We start from the raw sequence: 25,559 nt of genomic DNA, 5'->3' as shown, positions 1-25,559 counted from the left end.
TACACATATGAAAATATGCTCAATGTCACTAAGCATCAGAGAAACACAAATTAAAACCAAGAGGAGATATCACCTCACACCTGTCAGAATGGCCATCATTAATAAATCAACAAATAAGAAGTGCTGGCAGGGAAGTGGAGGAAAGGGAACCCTGAGTACTGTTGGTGGGTTGTAAATTAGTGCAGCCACTGTGGAAAACAGTATGACAGTCCTCAAAAAATTAAAAATAGAGCTGCCATATGATCCAGTAATTCCACTTGTGGGTACTTATTTTTCAAAAAATGCTAGTTCAAAAAGAAAAATTCAGCCTGTGTTCACTGTAGCATTACTAGTAATAGTCAAAAGATATAAAAGCAAATTAGATGTTCATCAATAGATGAATGGATTAAGAATATATAGCGGAATATTATTCAGTAATAAAAATGAATGAAACCTTGCAATTTGTGACAACATGCATGCACCTAGAAGGTTTTATACTAAGTGAATAAGTCAGACAAAGAGAAGTATTATATGATCTCACTTACATGCAGAATCTAAAAATAAATAAATGAATAAAAAGCAGAAAGAGATTCATGGATATAGAGAGCAAGCTGATGGTTGCCAAAGGGTAGGTGGAAGGAGTGATAATAAAAAAAATGAATTACAAACAAATAATGAAGAAAATTAGCAAAACCAAATGTTGATTTTTGAATATCTTAACCTCAATAAAGTTCTATGAAGACTTGTCAAGTGAAGAGAGGAAATGTAAATTTCCAACATCAGGAATGAAAGAGGTTTCATTATTTATCCCAAAGACATTAAAGGTATAATAAATATTGGGAGAATATCTATATAACACAATAACTTTTATAAAATAGTCAAATTCCTTGAAAAACACAACTTTCCAAAACTGGTTCAAGAAAAGATAGAAAAGTTTGAATAGAGCAGTGCATGTGCAAACCACATGTGTAAACATGTTTCTAGGACAGACTGAGGCTAATGATAAGGCAGTGAACAGGTCACCAGTTAATGAATGTGCTAACCATGTTTTTCTGCTAACACATTGGCCCATCTTTGCTCTCTCCCTGTGGCAAGTAAACTCTGTAAATTTCCATATGCTTGTATATAGCAAGTAAATTAGTTTTGTAACTGATATCTGTTAAAGAAGAAAATAAATAAAAATAATCTTTTGCTTCTGTAAAAATAATAAAATAACTGAATTCATGATTAAAAGATTTCCCACAAAGTGACCATCAGGTCCAGGTGATTTCATTAGAATTGTCTATAGCATTTAGGAAGAGTTAATACCAAACTGATAAGAGAGGGAGATTTTTTTTTCCCAGCCAAAATAGTGTTATCTCTCTCTGCTGTGCCACACTTTTAAATGATTTCTTAACAGTTTCTTATTTTGAAAAAATAATCAAATTCCTAAAAATCAAGTTACTATTTTAATGTGGGGCTTTAAAAAAATATTACCTGTATTTATTTAGCTTTCCCCAAATTGAAAACTATAAAACTGCTGAGATGTCTTTTAATAATGTAACTTTAAGGTTCTTGGATGGCCAATGGGTAACATAAAATTTATCCTTTTACCTTAAAAAAAGATACCTAGTATATTAAGGCTTATATACCATTCTCTAGATTTTAATTAATTCAAAACTTACTCTAAAAAGAAATATACTTATTTTCTTTATCAACCCTATAATAAAGGAAAGAAAATGATAAATGAAAAGTTGAGAAAATATTTTAACTGTTAACGACAAACACATATATTTTGTCTATAGATCTAAACAAATTTGTCAATCGGTAACATCCACAGTTCATTACATAGAATAAATCGAAATTTGTTTATATTCTTTTTCCCAGGTTAATCATGCAGGACATGTTTATAAATTATTTTGTGTCATACTTCCACAGAGAATTCAACTCTCCTCCATTCTAATAATGACTAGTTAAGATAAGAAACCATTGCGAGCCACTCAGTCTTATCCTTAATGGGTATGGACCACCGTTTCTCAGCACTATATAGCTCACCTTCGGCTAAGAGAATGGCTATTTATATATACACCATAATATGCAACATGACGTACTTAAGCTCAAGTTACTTTAAAACCACCTTTCAGATCCATTGTTATAGAAAGACCAGAGCAACACTAACTCTCCATGTTAGTGTCTCATATTTCAAAAGTTACAAGTTTTAAAGAGAGGATGATAATTGTTTTGGAAATTTGCAAATCTTGACTAATCTCTACCCAACAGTCCATTTACTAATTTCTACTAAAATCAGCCTTGACTAACTCCAACTAACTTTGACTAACTCCAACTAACCTTGACTAACTCAGTGCTCTCAGTACCCTCAGTGTTTCTTCTCTTTTGAGACATCACTCAGACCCTGTGGTGAGAGTGCTCTTCCTTGCTCAGCAGATTTCCTGAGCTCAGCTTCTTAATTCCCAACATGCTTCCTTGGTGGCCTTTGTATGGGGATTCTAACGTTAAATAGTTTAGAATATCTGTAACAATAAAACTAACAGTGAGAAAGCAAAGTTTCCTTCTTGCCTAAAAATTAACTAAATGTATTACTTTAATATACCTTGATTGGTACTCTGGTCTTCACGCTTAATTGAAGAGATAGGGGTGGTCTTAAACCCCAAATATGCATTAAACTAGAGTTTAACTGCCACCCTTTCTGTCACACAAACGAGTGGTTAATATGTTTGAAAAAATTCCCAGTCCCTGAGAGTCCATAAACACATTTCAGCATAAACATTCACAGAAGTTTTCCAAGAACTTCTTAAAATAGTTTAGGTTGTCCCAGCTATACTTATGGGATATGTTAACATAGACTGTAAATGGATTCCACTGTTCACAAATCTTTAAAAGGGACCGCCCCTGTTCTGGCTCCAGAGCTGTATTCATAAGAAACCTACAGAGAGTTCTTTGAAGTTTCACAGCGTGTAGTAATCATTATCAAGCTAATTTGTGTGACACCTAGTGAGAGAAGTAAATATTGCTACCCTCCTTTAACAAATGAGGAGAGTGAGACATAATGGAGGTCAAGTTTCATTTCTAATCCACTGTACCAATTAAAAGCTTTTCCCCCTCATTTCCAAGCTTCGAACAGAGCCATCATTCTCTTGTAATATTATTTGTTCCAAATCAGTGGAGTCTAAACACAGAAGAGAAGTTCATAATGTTTAGAACATCAGTTCACCAGTGAGAATAATCCCATTAATGGGATTTTAATATGTTTTATCTATAGAGATCAATATAAGCCCTAGTTTGTTATTTCAACATAAAATATAAACAAACTGCTTAATATATATAATGACTCCAGTAGTGCCAAACTGTTCATTGCCTGAGAAAGCACAAGTCCCCTCCATTAAATGAATGGCAACAACTGCCAGTTAGCCCTTATAAAATAACAGCTCCTAAACATAACTTTATGTATTAAAAATCCTTACCCTCATTTCTTTTTTTCTATTCATACAACAAAACAGCAGAGGGTTTGGTTGGTCTGGAGTATATCCAGACTGAAACTTGATTTTGCTCTGATAAACTGTATTTACCAACATTGAAGTAAAATATTTCATGCAAATTACAAATATTATCTCATGTATCACTTGCAACAAGTCTGGTATGAGAAAGGCAGTCAGTGTTACTCTCCTTGCGTACAAACAGGGAACCTGAGACACAGCGTGCTCATGCTACTTCCCTGAAACAAGCAAGAGACAGTGGAGGCAAGAACCCCTGGATTTGATTCAATCAAGTAGCTTCAGTCCAATGGCCACAATTTTAAGTAAAAATTCTCTTGATAAAAACAAGACTATGATTACTTAAATATCAGTAGAATATATTAGCGTAAAAGCAAAATTTCCAAAAACTATTGCCACATTAAAGAAATTACTTAATATAATGATAATAAATTCCTTAACACAAATATATGTCAAATTAAAAGGTTTAGATCACTATAATACTCTTCAGTTGTACCTAATATCACCTTGATGGTCTTTTTCTAAAGGTATAGTTTTTTGTTTTGCCACTGAAGTGAAAACCATATATTTCTGAACAACAGAAAATGAGACTACAGCTATATTTTTTCTCTTTCTTGTCTCTGCCTTCCTTTTCCACAACTCAGGTCAAAGTTTATAAAAGCATAACACCAAGTCCTCTGTCAGTCAGTATTCTTTTGAGGGGGATAGATTTCACAGGTCAAGCTCAGTCACTCTGAAGAATCATGGGAGGATGCTCGTTGTCCTATTCCAGATGCAGAAGGACCCTGCTGGCTTCCTCTTCCAGAAAAGTCCTCCATGTAGGAGGAGGTCTTGTAGGAGATGCAGGTACCTGAGGAACTTTGGCTACAGTTGTACTGTACATTTGAGTTCAACGGGGTGGTTGTGAGAGGTGGAGTCTAAGTTTTCATTGGTTGTCTCCATACTGCCATCCAATTTGTGTGGCTTCATCAGGGGGCATTTCCCCCTTTCTGGGGGTCCAGGTTGTACATGCACAAGTATCCATAGCAAGCTCCCACCAGCAATCTGGGAATCTTTTGAATTGGGGCTAGGGCACAAATGTTTTCGTGGCCACAGAAAGGCAGGAAGACTGTGGCAAAGGCTCTGCCCTGGTTGAACATTTCTGTACTTGGGAGGCCAAGTAGCTGGGGGAAGCCATGAGCACCTTGCTGAACTACCCAGTCCAGGTGGTGGGCTCCTCCTGAGGTTTCCCCTGCAGTCTTGAGTCTGAGGATGTGCACAGTCTTAGTGTTACTGGAGGTGGAGAGGAACACACCATCCATGCCTAAGGCCTGAGAGCAGATGCTCACACACCTCTTAACTCCTCTCTGGAACTCAAACAGTTTCTGTCCCTCTGGAATAAAATATTCCCTAACTGTGGTCAGCTTCTCTGAAGCAGTGGTGAGATTGGTTCCACTGGCATCAAAAGCCAACTTGACTAAAGGGCTGTGGTGAGCTGGGGTCATGTTGGCAGCTCTCAAGTTAACGGTGACGAAGACCTGCACCTCTCACATGGTGGCACTGCTAGGGTAACCAGGCAGCAGTTGTCATTATTGATGGACACAGGCCTATGGCTATCTTGAAAAGGCAGACTCCAAAAAACAGAGCTCTTTTCCCACAGTTCATTTACCTGCCAGGTTTGGGGCATCTCGGTGATGGTGCACTATGCCTACATGTCCTGAACGTTGTGTATATTCAGAGACTCCCAGGCATACTCTGAGCTTCTGCCTGTTCAATGAAAGAGCCAGTATCATGTTGGAGTAGCTGTAGTTGCAGATCTCAGTTCCCTTCTGTAGGTGGGAAGCTTTTAGCTTCCTAGGAGCTTTGAGGCCAATGATGGTCACCAAGCTGCTTGAGAACAATCTTTCTATGTTGTACACATCTTCACTATAGTGCATTCATAGATCTCTTCCAGCTTACCCACAGAAAAAAGGAAAAAAGATTTATAACCGGACATCTTACCAACAGCTGGGGACCAGGGGAGAGCCAGATGATGGAGAAGAGCTGTGCTTGGTTCCCCTTACAGTGACGTCCTGGTTGAGGTTGGCCAACATCAGCTGGCCGGCATTGGCCTCACCTCTCTGACTGGCCAGGCTGGACTGTGGGCACACAGTGGGTGGGCCTGGCCAAGCTTGCATGGTGGGCTGGGGTCACGTGCATGTTTACAGTTGGCACCCAGTGGCTCGCTGCCCTGTGATCAATCACCTCCCGATCCCGCCCCGCTCTCATTCGGTACAGTATTTTTTTTTCTGGATTCTAAATTCCAGAAGGGTGATATAATTCTCATTAAAGCATTCATATGATTTTGTTTATTTTAAAATACACTTCTGTATTTCAATTTAAGCAAAATAGGACATCCTTGTTAATACCTGAAGCAAGATATTACCAGTCTTTTATTGCAAGCCTTTAAATACATGTAGTTATATTCCATTGGCATCATTATAAACTCCTAGCAATATAAGAGGAATTCAGGGTATCACACCTCTCACACACATCCAAACCACTCTCTCCATCAAATGATTCTGAGTAATGAATGGGGTCCATGCTTCAAAGGCACTCATTTTAAGAGATTTTCTATAAATAAGGTATTAAGCAATTAAAAGGATGTCATTTAGTAACTGATATACCTTAATTATTAAACAAGCCTCTTACCTGAAGTCTCCTGCAGTGTTTCACATAGAAATTGGGTTATGGAGCTAGGTTAGGTATAAGAAAATAAAGTTTGGAATTTAAATATATAACTAAAATATTTTTAAGTACAGGAAGGAAAATATTCTCATAGTAATCAGGAAAATAGGTATTTTTACCTTAGCTAAAAGGTTAAAAAGAACTCATAAGAGCAGATTAGCAAATAATCCATTGTCTATGCAAAGAAACCTCAGATGGTGATAACAAAAATAAGTGGCATTTAATGAATATGCTGAGAATTGTACTTAGCATTTCACATAATTATCACATTTAATCCTCACACAAACTCTGTGAAGTAGTATTGCCATTTTATATGTGAGAAAATACATTGCAGTTTGTATCAGTTTTGTTGAGGGTACTAGTCCTGTTGGATTAGGACACAGCCTAATGATCTCATTTTAATTTTGTTACCTCTGTAAAGACCTTATCTCCAAATAAAGTCACATACTGGGGTTTAGGAATTCCACATGTAAATCTGAGAGACTACAATCAGCCCAAGTATTTCACAATTTAATTCAAAAACATGTTGAGCTTCTACTATGTGCTAGGAAATACCCTCAGTGTTTGGGAGACAAATAAATAGTAACACAATACCTGGTAGAAGATAGCTGAGCCCTCCTTCCTCTTCAAGTTGAGGTCTAGACTGGTTTAGCTGTCTGGACTCTGCCAAGGGGCCAGAATAGTGGAACGATCTCTGGAACCAGAGTTAGAGCAGAGATGGGAACCAGGAAAGATGAGTGAGCTAAACCAGAAAGTGCAGGAGGTGTGTGGTCTGGTGCCTTGACAGACAAGAACCAAGGCTGAATTGAAACCCTATGAGACCAGGGGAATGAGTTGGAAATCAAATTAATCAAGTTGTAATCTAGCAGGAATGGCAGGTCCATTGTAGGATGGCTTAGAATTTCATCAGCTAGCAGTAATTCCAAGACTTGAGTGATGACACACTTTATCCTCCAGTTACGGACATGGTTTAGAATAAAAGGGGGTGCTATAAATAGGTCAATGGGTACCACAGGAACACGTAGACACTATACTAGGCAACCTAGGGAGAAAGGTCACTCTCCACATCAGGGGTGTAATGACTGAGAGGATTAGTTCAGCTTAAAGTTTTGATTGTTTTAGAAATGCAAAAACAGTCTGATTCAACTTTATGAGCAAAATGCATCCTACATATGTCCAAAAAAAAGAACATAGGAGAGGATGATGAGCAGTGGATAGGTTCACAAAAGAAACAACATCTGAGTTGAGGTTTGATCGATAAATTAGAATTTCAGCTATGAATGAAGATAAGGAAAGACTTCCCAGAGAGAGGACATAATGTATGGAAAGTATGGAGTCAGAAAATATTACAATGAGTTGTGTGATTAATTCTTCTATGTACTAATTATAATGTAAGTACCTACCATAAGAAGGACACTGATCAAAAAGAGCAAGGGAATAGTAAAACATGCATCAGTTAGTAATGTAGTACTGGTACTTATAGTCTATTGTGGGAAGATGAACCATTTTAGAAAAATGGTTCATCCTTATTAATACCTGAAGGAAGATTATTTCCTTTATTGCTATCTTTTAAAATATACTATTCACCTTCCATTATCATAAATGGTTAGTGATATTAAAAGAATGCATAATATCACCTCTGTAATACATGTCTAAAGCAGCTCTTCTCATCAGACAAAATGATTTTCTATAAACATAAATGATTATTTAATTCCAGGTACATGTATGTGATACCTAGAAAATAAAAGGGAGTGAGTATACATAAAATGTGAGCAGATTAGGCTGGTGTTTTAGATGGGGCAGTTAATGTATTTGCCTAACTTTAGACTGCATGCCCTCCGTCTACCGTTGCTGTTTCTTGATCTTTTCATTACAAAGACATGGGAATTGTAGGACATTGAGAAATTGGAAGAAATGATTTCACATGTCACATTTTCTACATAAAGTGCACAAATGAAACAATGTTCAGATATTCCTAGTATGTTATAGGTGTTCTGCCTAGAAGATGGGTTACTTAAATTGTCCACACAGTCCTATCAGCAGAACTGGTATTCTTCACTGATGTTTGGTGGCAGATAGCAGATAGGTACTTTTTCTTTTGTAAGAACAAACATAATTTTTCTGTAGGACAATTCCCAGGTAACTCTTCTAGAAAATGGAAAGCATGCTCTGGTGTTACATTTTAAAAAATAGGAGCACAATGTACAAACTTATGATGAAGTAGAACTAAACCAGTAGCTTTATCCCATAGCAAAAATCCTATTAATTTACCCGAAGTCATTACTTTTTCCTGTCCTTCTTCCCTTCTTCTCCCTCCCTATATTTTCCTTTCCTTCTTCTTAAACATCTTTGCTTCCTCTTTGTCTCCTTTATAAAGTTCAGTAAATATATTAGGGACATCCGCATATGACAATAGATCTAAGGAGGGGATTTACACAAAGTATGCATTCTACCTTGAGACAAATGTAGTGATTGTTGACAATAATTTGTACCTTAAAAAAGGAAGGCCTGGTGATGTTCAGTAAAAGAAGAACCAGAATTTATTAACACCATCCTTTCCTTTAGGAAGGAAAAATGGTAATATGGCACGCTTCATGTGGGAATTTCCTACATGAGTTCCACAAGAATAGTCTCTGAAGATTATAAACCATTTTTGCTGCTAGTTTAGCTGAAGTGGGGCCTGACAGAGGCTGGGGCTCAGGAGACTGGAAAGACTCAGTCAGGAAGGGTCCTGGACATCAGGTGAGGGGATTGAACTCTATTTAAAACAAAAAACGTAAACGAACAAACCGGAAAACAAGGCAAAATTTAAAACTGGGAAGAAATAATACAATATTTTGCTTTTAGAAAAGTTTCTTTTAGTAAGAGTACAAAGAATTCATTAGAGGGATAGCAGCCTATTTAAGAAAAAATTACCCTAGACAGGGTAATACAAAATAATGACCTAAAGTAAGACAATGGTAGTGGGAAGGGAGAATGATTGATTTGGGAACTGTACATTCTTCTTGTTTTCTGCAGCACCTTGCATAATATCTGGCAATAAATGTCTTTCAATAAATGCAGTAGAATTTTAGGATTTGGATAACAATTCAGGGGAGAAAAAAAAGCAGGGAAGGGATTTAAATATGGTTCTTTTTAATCCAAGCTCTATTTTCTAAACAAGATTTGGGTTTTAATGTCTCATTTATAAAGTTATATGGACACTTAGCACAAATATCATTTGCTTAAGTGTGGATGAGCAACGTTATTTTTTTCTTGCTTTACACCAGTCATATAAATAATTTGACAGCTCAAGCAGGAATTACTAAGACAAAAAACCCTAGCAAGAGACTATATAGTCTGTCTCATAATCACTCATCCCGAATAATAGATGTGACCTGCTAAAGTTAAACCATCTAGGCCTGATCTGAATCAGGTGTTACAAAAGATGCCTTCCATCCCTGCCAACTAGATCATAAGTTTTAGTGTCTCCTGGAACCAAGAAAATAGAGTGTGCCTCCACTCTGACCAGTGTGCTTCTTTTCCTTATCTTTAATTTTCCTTTTCTTTATTTTAAAATCCTATATTGATCTAACAGCAGGAAGTACAGCTTTAATTTTGTTATTGACTAAACAGACCTTCCTGCTTGTTCAGTTCCTGTTAACTGCAAAGAAAAGAGTCATTCTGTACTATCTCTACAATCAGCAAAAATGACATGACCACTGCACGCTGCTTTATGTTTCCATTGTTTTCTCTACACATAAATAAAGTGTCAAGAGTGCTAATACTTCATGAGCAGTATTCTGTAAATTATAATAATATACTGTATTTTTTGACCTTTTCAATATTGTGTGATTTGGTTGGCTGGCCTCTCTATTTATAGCCCTGCTGAGTAGATGGGAAGGAATGAATATCCTGCCGTTAATGAAAATATCATATATTGAAAGAGTCAAATGATGATACTGTCTTGGTTCAGATGATTATATTTCACAAGATATACAGCATTAGGCATTGTAATTCTGATAAATCATTCCGCTGACAAAAGGTATAATGAGATTAGAAAATTGCTAAAAATTAATTCATGTACTGACAGAATTTGTACCTAGGCTAGGAAGAGTGTGACTTTAAAAAAAAGAATCTCATTAGAATCCCAAGTTTAAAGTCATGTTCATTTTAACTGTCTACCAATACTTAAGATGGTATGTTTGGTACTTTCATTAGTAAATATGGTTAAGAATAACCACAGAGAATTTTCTTTTACGGGCTTCAAAAACAATAATCAAAATACAAATGACACTTTCATTTCATTGGGAAGTTTCAGCTTTGTTTTGCCTTTCAAAAATAAGGAATGCATTTTTTTTTAGGTTCTGTACTAAATGGTTTCAATGATATAAATAATGTAATAGAAAACATTCTGAGAAAATTATTTATACCATTGCACTTTTGGCTCCATGAATATACCCACTCGGGCTATGTTGTCTGCCTAGAGAATGTTTAATGGCATTCTTTACTTTTGTGAACTGTTCATTAAACAAATCAATGTTGTTGTTATTCAACTTCTTTTTGGATTATTCCTTTACCGTACAGGAAAGGAAGGGGATACAAAAGCCAATTTTACCCCAACAGACAGAACTTTTTCTCTGTCAATTTGTGTAACTCCTTTGCCAAAAGTAACTTTTGCCCTGAGAACATGTGGAAGAGAAGATGAGCTCTCTTGCAGTCTTTGTTAATTTGTCATAATATATTAGTGCACATATGAACAGTCTAATTAATATAATTATGTGCCTGGCTCATTTGGCAGACATCTAAACTCAGCCCAGAGAACCAGTGCATGTATAGCCCAAGATCTGAGAAACTTGGCTTTGCACACCTCATTCTGTTCGTATTAGTTTTTTTTTTATGCATTGTAAATAAAGAACTTTCATTTCAAGGAGACTGACAATCTCCTCTTCTGAGAGGTAGCGAAGATCTGCTGTGCTGTACAAGTTCATTTTCAATTAGTGTCTTGGATATATTCATTTGAAAAGCTTATGGGAAGCCATTATGTGTTAAAGGATTTTAGACAGGTCAGGTGTGATTTATCATATAAAATGGAATCACACAGGTTTAGTTTGATTAAATAGCACATCTGTTGGGGAGGTGGTGGGAAGATTTATGAAGTAAAATCAAGTCAAGGAGAGAAAAACGAAACAGTTATGTATAGCATTAAAAAGGAGAAACAGAACCTATGTGATTGGAGATTCTTAATCATATCTGTGATGGTATCTATATGAATTCCTAATATACGCTCAGGTATTCTCCAAACCTGGTCTCTTTTTATCCTTACAATGACTCTCCAAGATGACCCTGCTATTTGCATTCACAGAAAAGGAAACAGGTTCTAAGAAGTTAAATAACTTCCTCAAGGACAAACGGCTAAGCTAAGACACAGCCAGATTACCAGGTTTTTTTTCTCCTGTCTTCAAAGTCCATGCTCTTTCAATTTCTCCATAATATGCTGCAATTTGTTATACTGACTTCTCATACATGGTAGTGTCTTAGGTCTCAGCTAAGTGTTGAAGACATTTCCACCTGTCCAGGTACAGTGAAAATTCCTGCTTGAAGTGGAGGTTGTCCACAACCTGATAGGGCAATAAACCAGTCAAAATACATCTTTTTAGCACCTAATATCAAGGTGCCTCTTCCATTACCCAGTCATCACAGGTAAACACACATATGACAAATAAATCCCTATTAATGTTTTTATGTATTATTTATCCCTTGCCTTGAGCTGGATAGGAACCCAGTTAGCTTCTCCATTGAAAAGCTCTCTGCTGAGGGCTTATTTAGTTAACCTTCTTAGAAATACTAAAACTTTCATTTGGATACAGAAGAATTTTGATCTTTACAAGTTACCTGATTTAAAAAGTTTAACAGCACAGACTTGCAAAAACTATGACAGAGATTGATAATTTTTGTCAGCAAAGCATTTCTGACAATGCATAGGAAGCTAATCACCATGACTATTTTATATGACTAGCCTTGCACAATGAACAATTATAGTCAACTTCTATTGATCACAGAGGGCAGGCCCCAGATCAGAAGGACACTGGACTAATTTACATTACCTGATCCTTTTCGAGTGCCAATGTGGTACTCTACTGCTGGATATGAAAGGGAACTCACAGCCACCTTAAGAATTTACTGAATATTCCAATGATATCAAAGAAATAAACTCATGCTCAAAAAAGTGTTCTCAAATAAGCTTTGCATATCCAACTTAAAAACATATAAAGGAAAACAAACTCTGTAATTATCACATTTGCTTCAAGTATATCACTTCTAACAATAAGAGAAATTGAATATAATTAAAGCTGTTTATTGTATTTCTTTAATATCATGATTCCTGTAAATACTTAAGAGATTATTCAGATTTTCTACTTGTTATGGAATTTCACAAAATTAAACATTGCTTAAGGTAAATAGACTATTAACCAAGAATTATAAAGCTGATTTAGTGTTATATGAGGTAATTCCACTTTGCTGCAATAATATATGATCTGTGTATTAAGTCAAATCAAGCTACAGCAATTAACAGCATAGCATAGAAAAATAATTTTCCTTTATTATCTTTACATTAATAGTACATAGAAAAATTATTTTTCAAATTATGATTTGGAATCTTTTAGCATCATGTGTTGCCATTATTTTAACTCTACTAGGGGGAAAGTTGCTGAAAAGGATGGGTGTTTTATGTCCGTAAGTGGAAATTTGTTTGGAGAGAAAAAAGTAACAAGACAAAGAATATTGGTTACCTAACTGCAAAGTCCCAGTAGGCTGGACAGACTGTTTAACACTGTTATGTACAGTGTTACTTGGACAATGCTACTTGGCTAAAGCATTAACGAAAACCTAATGCATATGACTTCCCTATACTTTCTGCTGGGTGTTTCTATTGAAGGACATTCACCAAGTAGGACCCCACATGTTAAGTGATTCAGTAGAATCTCAGGCAGCTCTTGCTTCAATGGTGAGCATAGAGATCCCTGTATCTCCCTTTACAGATTTATGGGCTTCCTTGATTGCAGGGTCTGTGTAGTCAAGTCCCCTGTAAATTGGACTTCTTGTAGGGCTTGATGAAGAGATGGTACACAGTGTGGGGTTTTGTTCTGTTTTGTTTTAACTGAGTTGGAACCCTTTGCAGTGCCCGCTAGCAGCAGTGGAGATAAGTATCTGTCTGCTGTTTTACAGTAACCAGCTTCTGTCAGGATCTTCATGACAGAAGAAAAGGGTCCTTGGGCTAAAGCTTGAGATGCAAAATCTCAGTCTGAAGGGAGAGAGGGAGGATGGAGGGGAGAAGAATACACACAGGCACTTACAGTGAACTCTCTGTGAGATGGATGATTCCCACCACACACTTCACCAAAACCACCCACAGTAACTTTATGGTCCTAACCTTGCATTTCAAATTAGGAAATACGTAAGGGAGGAACTCAATTTTCTGGCAGATATATTTGATATGCAGAAATAACTATTGTGAATAGGTAGAATTTGGGAAGTAGAATTTGAACTTTTTTCATCAATTTTATTATTTTGTTTCAGATTCTCCCATCTCAGGGTCAACAGTTCACAAGTTTATAAATCAATCACCAATAATTTTTTTGTTAATTTAAGGCATATTTGTGTCTTATTTGTGTCTTACACATTTTACTTGTTTCTTTAAGAAGTTTGTATTGTATCTAGAGTAATAAAATAAATTACAAAATATAAAAAAGTACCCCAAAGTCAACATAAATCTTCTCCCAGTTATGACTTTACTGTTTCCTCTTGAGGTCTTAAAATTCTATTGTATTTCTTCTTACAATTTCTTCCCAGCCTACCCTATTTACTCCCATTTTTACCCTTCAGGGATTTAAATGTTGAGAAATCTTAGAAAAAACATGTCTATTTTAAATAAATAAAGTTAATAATAATAAGCCCCTAAAAGAGTATCTAACCTATACCACAGTTTCTATAAATGCTGCATAAATATGTATGTTTTGTATTATTATTCATATCATCATTTTTATTATTCCATACCAAAAAAACCCTCCAAGAACAAAAAATCCCAAACTAAACCAAAACAAATTCCTCAAGTTAGCCAGGTCCACACCTAAACTAAGTATGTGTTTTGTTAATCAGTAATAAAAACCAAAAAACTGAGCATTTGCCCTTGGTTAAGTGACCTAATCATATGGGGTTTGTATAGTCTTAATGATGGCGTGTCTCCTGAAGACTCAGCCTCACGTTTCCTGTGCCTGTGCCAGCCAGGACAAGAAGAGCGTTAGAGCTCCATTCTCAAAAAGTACTCTAGAATGTGCTCCATTACTCCAGTCTCTGTGCTGAGCACTTACGTGGGTATGGACCACTTGCACAATCACCAAAATGCAACTTTCCCATCTCTTACACTGGCATGTCCCTTCTCCTGCCTCCTCAGCAGTTGGTATCCTCATTAGAACTGGAGCTCTGCTACCGACTCCTAATTGGAACTTTGCCTAGTTCTTGCTAACACCATTTCTCTCCCCCATTTTTTTTGCCTTAACTTGGGGTTTTTCCTGCAAATACTAGAGAAATACCCAAACATATTGCCACCACTCTCACTTTTATTCAGTATTATCATTAAGCTGATAATTGCCATGATTTCTCTGTGAAATGGGACCACCTGAATATCAGCTCCAGGTGAGTAAGTTAGAGACTGAAAATTGAATATTTTCCCATTTCACACGACATTCAGTGCTATAACTGGGTGGTCTATTTTAGCCCAGGTTCCAGCCTCCTCCCCTTCCCTAACAGCTTGGAGCCAGTGTTAGGATGTCAGCACTGTTGGGCAAAGACAGATCCTTGTTTTGTGGAATTGGAAGCTTACTCATATAAAATATGTGTGAACAGGAACACACAATTATGAATATAAAATTTAATTTAAGGCCTTGGGAGAGCCCCAAGCAAGTGAGGGGATCAACCTGAAGCTTAAGTTTCAATAGTCTCCAGGTAAATATGCCTGGACCTCTGAGAATGCAGGGAGCAGTTAGTAACACCCACGTATTTCTGTCCTGGAACAGTATGATGAACAAAAAATATAGTTTATTTAGCTAAAATACATTTTTTAAGTTTTTTTACTTTGAAATACTTGTAGACTTACCAAAAAAGTTGCAAAAGTAGCATGGGGGTTCCTGTCTATGCCTCACACAGCTTCCTCTAATGTTAAGGTTTTACACAGCACATATGTTATCAGCATTAACACTGGCACAATACTATTAACTAAATTATCAACTTTTTTTTTAGTTTACACAAGTTTTTTCATTAATGTCTTTTTTCTGTTTCAAGAGCCAATCCAGAACAACACAATGCATTTCATTGTGATGTCTTCTTAATATTTTCCAAACTATGGTATTTTCAGTCTTTCCTTGTCTTTCCTGACCTTGACATTTTTGAAGAGTACTAAACAATTATTCTGTAGAACACCTCTCGATTTGTTTTTTGTTATTATTTTCTAAAGAGTGGTTTAAGGATTTGCATTTTTAGCAAGAATACCACATAAGTGATACACCTTCCTCAGTGCATCAATGTCAATTTGTCTTATTACTTGTGGTGTTGGTATTGACCCCTTATTTAAGACAGTATCTGCTGAGTTTCTCCATGGTAAAGTTTTTTTTTACTTTGAAATGAATAAATATATGCAATTATTCTATTTCTCTTCAAACTTTTACAGACTAATTTTAGCATCCATCCACAGATTTTTTTTAAAACTACTCTGTAGTTCTAATGGTGGTTTACTGTTTTTCTCATTCTTTCTTTGTTTATTAATTGGAATTCTTCTGTAAGACAGCAATAATTATTGAGCACAAGATCTACCATATACATATTTATTCAGTGACATTTAATAAACTATGGACATGAATATCTTATATTCTTGTTAATAAATAAAAAAGGTTGTTGTTTTTCTTTCTGTCTGTCGCCACAAAAGCCAAACTCAGCAGAGGCTAGTATAAAAAGAAAGAGGCTTTATTCAGGTTCTGCTGATCTGGGAGAATAATGAACTCCGTATCTCAATGCCCATCTCCTCAACAAACCATGGAAAAGGGTTTCTGCTCCAATTTAAAGCACAGTCATTTGAAGCCCACAGGTGGCTGCTACATGGTCATCCAGGTAGCCTGTCTTGTTCCCAGCTGCTGTTCATTTCAGGCCCCCTCTCAGAAGCTGCATGTGGAGCCAAGTGGCCACATGCCATGCAGCTGCTAGGGCTGCAACATTGCACAAATGCACCAGTAAATGCATCACTTGGTTGGGGGGTGAGGGAGAGAGACTGAGACTCCTGCCTAGAGGCCACATGGCCCATCAAGAGAAAAAGTGAGTACATCATGACAGTCCAGGTCACCAAGAAGAGTGGTAAGCAAGAGAGAGTAAGAGAGAGTGTCTTTGTTCCCCTGGGACTATACTAGTTTGGATGTGTGACATACCAGGCGCTTTCTCAAAATGACCAATCAACCTACCAAACTTACTGTATTTTGGGTGGGTGCACTTCTCAACCAATCTCTTCTTTTCCCAGGCTGGACTGACAGGCCTCTTGGATGCAGCACCTCCCCCTGTGCCATTTTGATTTTTATGGCACATGTGCCTTCCTTCCCCTGGTCCCAATCTCCAATCTGATGCTGCAGGGGTGAGGAAGAAGGGCTTTCCCATGCTCACTGTAAGAACCTTCCCCTGCTACCATCTTGGCTGACAGGGAAACTCCTCTGGTACTCCAACAACTCTGCAGCCCCCATGCTCTAGTTCCTACATGCAGCCTGTTGGCCCCACTTGGGGCCCACTAACAGAGAGCAACTGAACCAAAGGCCTAAGAAAAGGAACCCTGGAAACCCCACACAGCCTCTCAGGCAGCACTACCAAATGGGGGGCTCAGTGGGAAGGGCAGAGTATGTGTAGCCAGGGGCAGGCCATCTATACAGGGGGTGGATTGTCCACAAGACATGCATTTGGTTACTCAGGCAACGCAGCCTTATGCCTTGCAGAAGCATGGCCTGGTACTGCACTGTGAAACTCAGTGCCCTCATCAAGTCCCCAGGAAGCTGGCGAAGGCATTCTTTGACTGGCTGCATGCCCTCAAACCTCCGACTTCTATCTATTGGTATCATTCTGAGAGTTATAATCTAGTGTTATCATTATTTATTTTGTTGCTCAATTTATTCCAGTTTTGGCCATTAGGAACTCTTTCAATTTGGCTCCTCTGTCAAAAGCAATTTTGAAATAATTTATCTCTTGGCTTTTTCAAATGCCTTGAAGAAGACTCTCCACAATCAAATTTCCTAAATGCATTCTGCATTCCCTCCTATTCAATGACTTTATATACAATGGCTAGCTACTCCCACATCTAAACCTTTAAGCCTGCCCCATCCTTCCTGCCCCCGTACAAGTATGCTTCCTGGAGTCCTTCTTTGTACTTAACTCTTCATTAAGAAAGCTCTAAATAGTCCCTCCTATGAGCCTTGGAAGATGTGAAGAATGAAGACTATTAGGCTGGCCAAACATTCTCTGTAACTTCCAGACAAAGGGGAAAGAATGGCTAATTTTTACCCAGCCTGTAGTTATATACTAGACCTACTAATACATCCTTAACACACTCTCTCTCACAACTTGCCTTGCCACCTATTTTAGATATGGAAAAACTTACTTTAAGTGACTTATTCAAAGTACCACTGCTAGTAAGTGCTCTACAGGATGATATGTCTCATAGAGTTGTACCAAGGCCACTTTAGCGAAGTATATTTGTAAAGAAGGATTATGCTTGAAAGAGAGAGAAATTAAGGAAGGGAGATTATAGATGGGCTACAGGATGAGCAACTTCATGAAAATAAACAGGATGTAACTATAAAGAGATTACCTCAATGTTCCATATTTCAATATCATAAAACTTGTGCTTTTAGGAAGAGGTTCTGTGAAGATATTTTGGGCAGAGAAGCAAAAAATGCATAAAATATTTTAAAAATAAAGAAAACCAATTTTTAAAACTATCTTTACTTTAAATGGAAAATTCCATGTGCATTAAAGTCTAAACAGAACTGAAAATGTGGCACATTTTGATTGAAATCAGTTTTTTCATGTTTTGTCGAGGAAGGAGAGAGTTCAGCATCCTTGGGTTGGGAATATCTAATGCCTTTTTTGCAACAATGATGAAAATTAAGCCCTTGATTTTTGCCATCCCTGACTCCAAATTTTACAAAATGGTGGATCACCTAGCAATCCATTTCTCTCAAAAGATATAATTAAAATTGTCTTATTCTTAATTACTTTAGATAATCATGATTTATTTGAATATGTTGTGAACACACAGTGATTTATGCTTATTCATCATAATGGTTTTTGTGGCAAGCCTAAAAGTATTTATATATAATATATGCTTACATTTTCAAGTGTTGCTTTCAATGCAAATTCTATGCATATTGCTTACAAAAAGTGAATGGTATTGGCACTTATTTCTATAGGTTACCAACTTAAGAATGTTGAAAATGTTTTCATGAGGGCAATATCAAAGTTAAGAGAAAGTAGTTACAGAAATGAAGAAGAAAATTGTATGTTATTATGCTATCTTACATAATACTCACAGGACAAATGTTTGTATTACATAAGGTACTCACTCATACGTGATGTCTGTATGTGTGGGAACTCTGTGATGGATTCCAAAATGAAGGGAAATAACCTCTGTTTTGTTTGGCTCCTTAGAACTGCTGCTTCTTCATAGAAATATATCACTTTAAAAAGTCTACAGCCAGAATTCAGAAGACTGTCATTTAAACTGGATTAAGTCCATGATGAATGTATGTAAACAAACATTTTAAATGCCTTTTAAGGAATAAGAGAAAGACTTGGACATTTTGAAAGTATTGCATTGAAGTGTAGAGCAGGTAAAAATTTCAGGTGGGGAAAAAACTTGAACAAAAACTGGGAAAACATGGGACATATGCAGAAATAGAGGGCAGGACAATGAGAAGTAAGTTTTGGAAAGTAGGCTGTAATTATGTTGCCAAGGCAAGGTCTTTGCATTGTATTCATAAGCAGGAAAAGTCATTGAGATTTTTTTTGACATGGTCAGAAGGATACCATAAAAATTTGAATTTGACACTAAGCTAGACTGAAGAAGTAAAATATTACAAAAAGTAAAAACAGAAAGTTACTAACTGTAAGAGGTGATACATATTTTATATTTTAAATATTTATTAGTTAAAAAGTAGAATGGGTAAAATTAATGTGAAAAGTATCACTAAATTAAAATTTGCAAGGGTGATTTGTTTGTGAAGTATTTACAAGAAATACTTTTTCTTGTAAAAACCTAGTGAGATTATTTTTTTATATTGACAAGAATTGAATTTAACAAAGGACCTAAAAGTTTTTCATGTACTTTTCAGAAATCACTTAAAATATACATTTAAGAATCATATTTTATAAATAGATAAAAGTCAATTTTTATTAAGATACTAAAATTGATTTGTATATATAACCCATATTGATATTTTTATTTGAATCTGTAATACATGATATGTATTCTTTATATTATTCATTTGCCATTTTAGCATCTATTTAGATGTAATGTTTTACTGAAGTGTTAATTATATCTCTGACAATTTAATTTTCACATTTGTTTATCACATATATATGTAATAAGGTTATTTAGAGTAAGGAAGAAACAACCTTTATACTTTCAATTTTCCCCATGGTTAGCTATAATAGATGAACTAATATGTGCTTAATTTTTAATTGACAGATTAAACCAAAGATTGGGTCAACATGAATGAGTAAGAAACTTTTAGTGTAATTAGTATAACAGCAGCAATTATATTGGATACTTATCTTTGAAATTGTCCTAAAATTTATGAATGTTGATATTTGCAAAAATGCAGTTTTACTCCAAAAAAATTCTATTCTTTTTTTGAAAGAGAATTCATGGAACTTCAAGTATTATATTTTCATTTTTAGCCTATTTTAAAATTTTTAAAATTAAATTATTGAGGTTACATTAGTTAATAAAATTATACAGGCTCTATAATATATTATATGTATATTATATTATATATTTACCACCCAAAGTCAAATCCCCTTCCATCATCCTATGTTTGACTCTAATATATGGATCAGGAGTTATGTCTCATGACAGATAAAATGGAAGCCTAACATCCTGAAAATCATAAGAGTGAGTTTTCTAAGATTTCTGCAAGAGGAATGTCAGATATAAAGATTAAATTCTTTGATATTAAGAAGAGAAAATGATGTAACACTATATGAATATAAGTATGTTCCTACATTACTCTGTGGGGCATGTGTGCGTGTGTGTGTGTGTGTGTTCACGTATTTCTATCTTTCCATCTCCTGTGGCTCTGGAGATGCAAAATAACATAGATCTTATGTTTTAGATAGGAGGACTTTATTAGACCACTTGGTTTGAAATAGCTACATGATAAACCACCTTGGGTACACAGTAATTGCCTCAAAATCATTTATCCATAAAATATGCATACATACCCCTTCCTTTGAAGAAGAAAGGCAATTTGATGTCTCAGTTCCCTCTTTCCTATCAATAGCATTCACTGAATAGCACCAATGAAAATATCTGTCCCCCAAATTAGTTTTATTAGAATCATTACTCTGACCTTCAAAACACCATAGGAAGTGTTTTTGGCTTCTGTTTACATATTGAACAAATTGCATCAATATTAAGCACAAGATAAGCAAAACTATTCCATTACAATCCTGGAATGAAATAAGCCTATATTCCAAGGATTTATCATATACAAACATTATTATACAAGTTACCATTGGATTTATGCATATAAGTCACTGTTGTCTTTCTTAAAGAGCTTCCAAAGTGGTGGAGGTAAGGCATGTATGTAAATCACTGTGATGTAAAGCAGAACATGCTAATATGAGTAGATCATATGATTAGAAGTACTAACAAATGCTATAATATTTCAAAGAAGAAATGTATAAAATCCAGCTGGGCTTATCAAACAAGAGTCTTTAGAAAAAGTAGGAGCTGAGTTGGGCATCAAAACCAGGTAAGAGAAAAAGGTTAACATTAGGAGATTGGAAAGTACAGCTTGAGAGAATAGCACGGCAAAGTCATAAACATGGAAAACATTTGCAGGCTTGAAAGTGTTAGCACTACTTGTTTTTCATTCCAAGAATTCACAGATTCAGATTTTGAATAATCACATCGGGCCCCAACTACCCCTGATGCCATGCACCACCACTGAGTTTTGACCTCCTTAATTATCAAATGAACTTCCTGACTTTGGGTGCATCCTTGGTGTGCCTTATGAGCTTGACGTTCCACTCAATTTCTTCCATCTTTCACCTTGACTCCTGTTTCTGTCTTTCTACTTATAATACTTATCCTTGAACTACTTCCCCTTCTTCTCCTTGTCCTGCTGCCCTGTGGCAACCTCAGAGACACAGTGGAATAAAATATGTTATGTTCCAGGGATGCTAAATTGATTTTCTTGTAAGGAGGAGAAAATTTGTGTGCTTGGGTAGTAGAAAACAAAACTGAAAAGTTACTGGAAAACAGTAGGCAGCAGTAAATCATACAGACTTCATTCAAAGGGTCAGTATTATCACTTTTTTGTTGTATTTTCCAACTATATTTTATTCATTTTTCATTGAAATTGAGTCACTTAAAAACTTTATATTTATCCAAGCCCTGGCTGGTGTAGCTCAGTGGATTGAGCGTGGGCTGGGAACCAAAGTGTCGCAGGTTTGATTCCCAGTCAGGGCACATGCCTGGGTTGCAGGCCATGGCCCCCAGCAACCACACATTGATGTTTCTCTTTCTCCCTCCCTTCCCTCTCTAAAAATAAATAAATAAAATCTTTAAAAAATTTTTATATTTATTCTAAGCAATACTATTCACATAATCATTGTTTGAAGTAACAACTAAATTTTATGCCCATTGTTAGAGCTATAAAACTACTAAAAATAATTGTTTTCTCAACTTTTAACCCCTCTTATATGTCTCATCCTTTGTTAAATGGTGTTATAATCAACAGGCAGCTATTAAAGCTTTAGCCAAAGAATTTTATCTTAGGATATACAGGGTGATTTCAGGTGGGAAAAGAGAAGATGAAGGTAAATGTATGAGCTAATAAAGACATGTATTAGTTTTAACTGAGAGAATTAATTTTAAAAAAGAAAATAATGAAAGAGATGTGATATAAAATCAATGTCTTACTGATAATATGAAGTTATTGGGAAGTTTCAAGGGTTAAAATGATGCCAAATTTTGAGTCTTGGTGCCTGGAGAAATGATGGCACAATGAATAAAAATGGGCTTGTCTGGAGGAAGCACTGAGAAAAAGATGATTAGTGTAGTTTGGTGCTATGAAACCTAGGGATAGTGGGTAGGATGTTGAAAATCAGGGACTAGCGTCCTGACTGATGCTGGCCCAGGTATCAGTTGCCTAGAGATTATGGGTGTAACCATGAGAGTAAGTGAGGTCTCTAAAAGAATTGTATGTGGAAAGAAAATAACAGATGATTGAAGAGGGCGCCTTGAAGGGTGATCTATATTTATTGGGTAGAAAAAGAACAAGAAGTAGCAATGGCAATGGCAATGATCAGTCACGTAAAGGAAGAATCAATCTGCACACTGAGGAAGAATATCATCTAAAATGTAATAGTGGCTAAAAATAAAATAGCTTACACAGGGTCTGGCAGAAGTAAGGCTTGCTTGAGTATGATTGGTAGGGTATGTGGATGTCTCATGCAAGATGGACAGCAATTTGAACATTTCACCTAAAATGTCATATGCTGTGCTTGAGTGTGATATTGTTATGTTACAGAATTACATGTCTATGATTTTGTAGTAAAAGATTTTGTAATAAAAAGGGGTGTTATGTGTGCCAGACCCTGCATTTTGTGTGTATTTGACAGTGTTCAGAATACTTTTCAACAAATTGTGCATCAGGGCAGAAAGAAAAGGTATCTGACCAAAATGTAAAGGCTTGGTCTAAAACAGAATCTAAAAAAGTTGGTAACAGGCAGTTGATGATAAAAATATCTGGGAACAAGAAAGAGCTTGGCTTCAGTCGAAGGGGACATATGGAAATGGAAGTGTAATCAGGGTAGCACGCTGTGATGGTTGACAATGATTCAGTAACCAGTGCTAGTGTACAAGGTTGAGGCTTGGTCAAGGAAACAAGGCTGACTTCTGTTTCATAAAACTGAGAAATAAGCCCAAAACTCTCAGCAAGTCTGACTTAATACTGACACCCTTGGGATGCTGAACAAGGACTGTTTTCCCCACTAATGAGATTTCCCCAGAACTTGGAACCATATTTAGAAGATAGGTAAGAATCTCATGACTTTATATAAGCAAAGGGATTCTGCATAAGCTGGAGACCCAACCTGGGGGATTCATTGTTTTATTTTACCCTGATAGCAGCTTGAGGTGTATATAGTTAGTGTCAGAACCAGAAACAGAAGCTGCGTTTCTGAACTCCTTCTGCAGTCCTCACATAAGCACAGTAATGGCAAGGAAAATGAGGAGGCTGTTCATTAATGGTGGTAATTTCTGTTGGAGAGCTCAGGGAGAGCAGATGCATGGGAATTCAGGTAGGAAATTTCACAGAACTTCAGAGAAGTGAGGGTATAAAGATTCCCCTCCCTCCATGGGGTAACTATGCTAATACATTAATGCATCATGAATAAGTATTTCCAAAATATTCTTGAAATCCACATAAAAATGTGGTTTTTGTTTCCTTTGTAACTCCAGTACAGTTATTTAATGCTTAAAATAGCACTGACAGAATCATTTCCAGAAGAAACACCAGCTTGAATAGTTTCTCCCCTTCTAGAGACTGCATGGACTAGGTTGGCCAATCCATGATTCTTTTCTGTGAGATAGAATAGTAACTGCTCCCTTATTACTGTCCCTTTACTAGATCCAGCACATATTTTATTAATCAGGTGTCCATAAGGTAAACTGCCAAAAGCTAAACTGTATTTCTCTGGACTTTGTACATGTCTCGTGAAAGTTCTTTTTTTCCTTCCGGGAAGAGTGTTGTTCTCCCAACCTCTGGAACTGGAACTGTGCCCTAGTCTTTCGTCTTCTTCTTGCCTTGAGATAGTTACAGAAAAAAATGGGGAGGAAACATGTTGCTTCTTTGGTATCCCTCACTGAGTCTCACGCAAGGAGATAAAGCAGCACAATAGTGCACGTTTGGACTATTCTGTAAATGACAAGTCATAAAATAAAACAGCCCTCAAGTCCCCCAAAATCCAGCTTGTCCTTGGTGAGTTCAGAGCCCATCTGTAGAGCCCAGGTTAGGTATCTTTTGCTCCTATAACACCAGCATCCCTAGCCTGATCCTTCAACAAGAAGTACAATCTCAAATCAGTCTGTTGTCCCGGATAGTTCTCCCTCTCCTAGTTTTCACTTGTGTCACACAGCTGCTGAAAACCTGTCAGGGACAAGAGGGGCTGGTGCAAAAGTTACAACTCCCTAAACACTTCTAATTCTTGTTCCTCTAAGTACCTACCAACTGAGCTATGTATAAACTGCATAAGGGGAGTTAGACCAATTCTATGAGGAACAGGGAACAAAGGAATAAGCTCATGTATGTTTTCCAGCATGAGTGGAACCAAAGAAGGGTAACAGCTTATAAAATGCCTATCTTGTCATCTTTGTTTTCATGGTTGTAGAGAAACTAGACAATTAGCATGCCTTAATATATAGTGAATTTTGACCATGAAAATAAACTGACTTTGAACTCTCCCATCACTGGCATGCTGATTGTGTCTGGATATACAGACTCAGTTAAACACACATAGTGACAAGAAGATTTTCGATTACCAAAGCCAGGCTAAATTTATCTCTTTTAATTGTGTTCCATATTCTCCTTTTATGAGTATACCCATATAAAATGGCACATAATATTTAATGAATACAGGCCTATAAGATTGTCTCGATTTAAATTCTAAGTATGCACATGAATAGAGGTCAATAAAATTATTTTATTGGTGCAAAGGAATGCACCCACAGATGCTTTCCCACTTCTTTGCAGTTTAATTTTTTTAAATACAGAATCTGCTATTGGAACGTGGTAAATTAATGTTGCCTGTCTCACAAGCAAAGTCTACTCACTGAAATTACAGCTAAAAATATGCAGCTCCAATCAATTTACACTGTGTCTTTACATCATGTTTTCATCCCTATCTCATTTTTTTGTTAATTAAATAAGATCTGTTGTTTTCTAGCTCACAATTCAAAGAGCTCACAGAACTTCGCTACTTCAAAATTCAAAGGCGTCGTACCATTTTTATATTGAAAAAGAATCAATTTAGTTAAGTAAGAGATTATGTGCAGAGAGTAATAGTCTAATCAGAGAATGGAGAGCTTTG

General features: G+C 36.3%; 1 pseudogene; it reads right to left on the bottom strand.

The window, feature by feature from the left end:
- Positions 1-4,060: 4,060 nt before the first annotated feature.
- On the bottom strand, positions 4,061-5,014 carry LOC114498708 (annotated as a pseudogene).
- Between the last annotated feature and the right edge of the window lie 20,545 nt (positions 5,015-25,559).

The sequence above is a fragment of the Phyllostomus discolor genome, chromosome 6 (assembly GCF_004126475.2).
Source record: "Phyllostomus discolor isolate MPI-MPIP mPhyDis1 chromosome 6, mPhyDis1.pri.v3, whole genome shotgun sequence".
NCBI classification, from domain to species: Eukaryota; Metazoa; Chordata; class Mammalia; order Chiroptera; family Phyllostomidae; genus Phyllostomus; species Phyllostomus discolor.
Note: the sequence above shows the minus strand (reverse complement) of the source record. Positions and strands in the feature narration are given on the sequence as shown.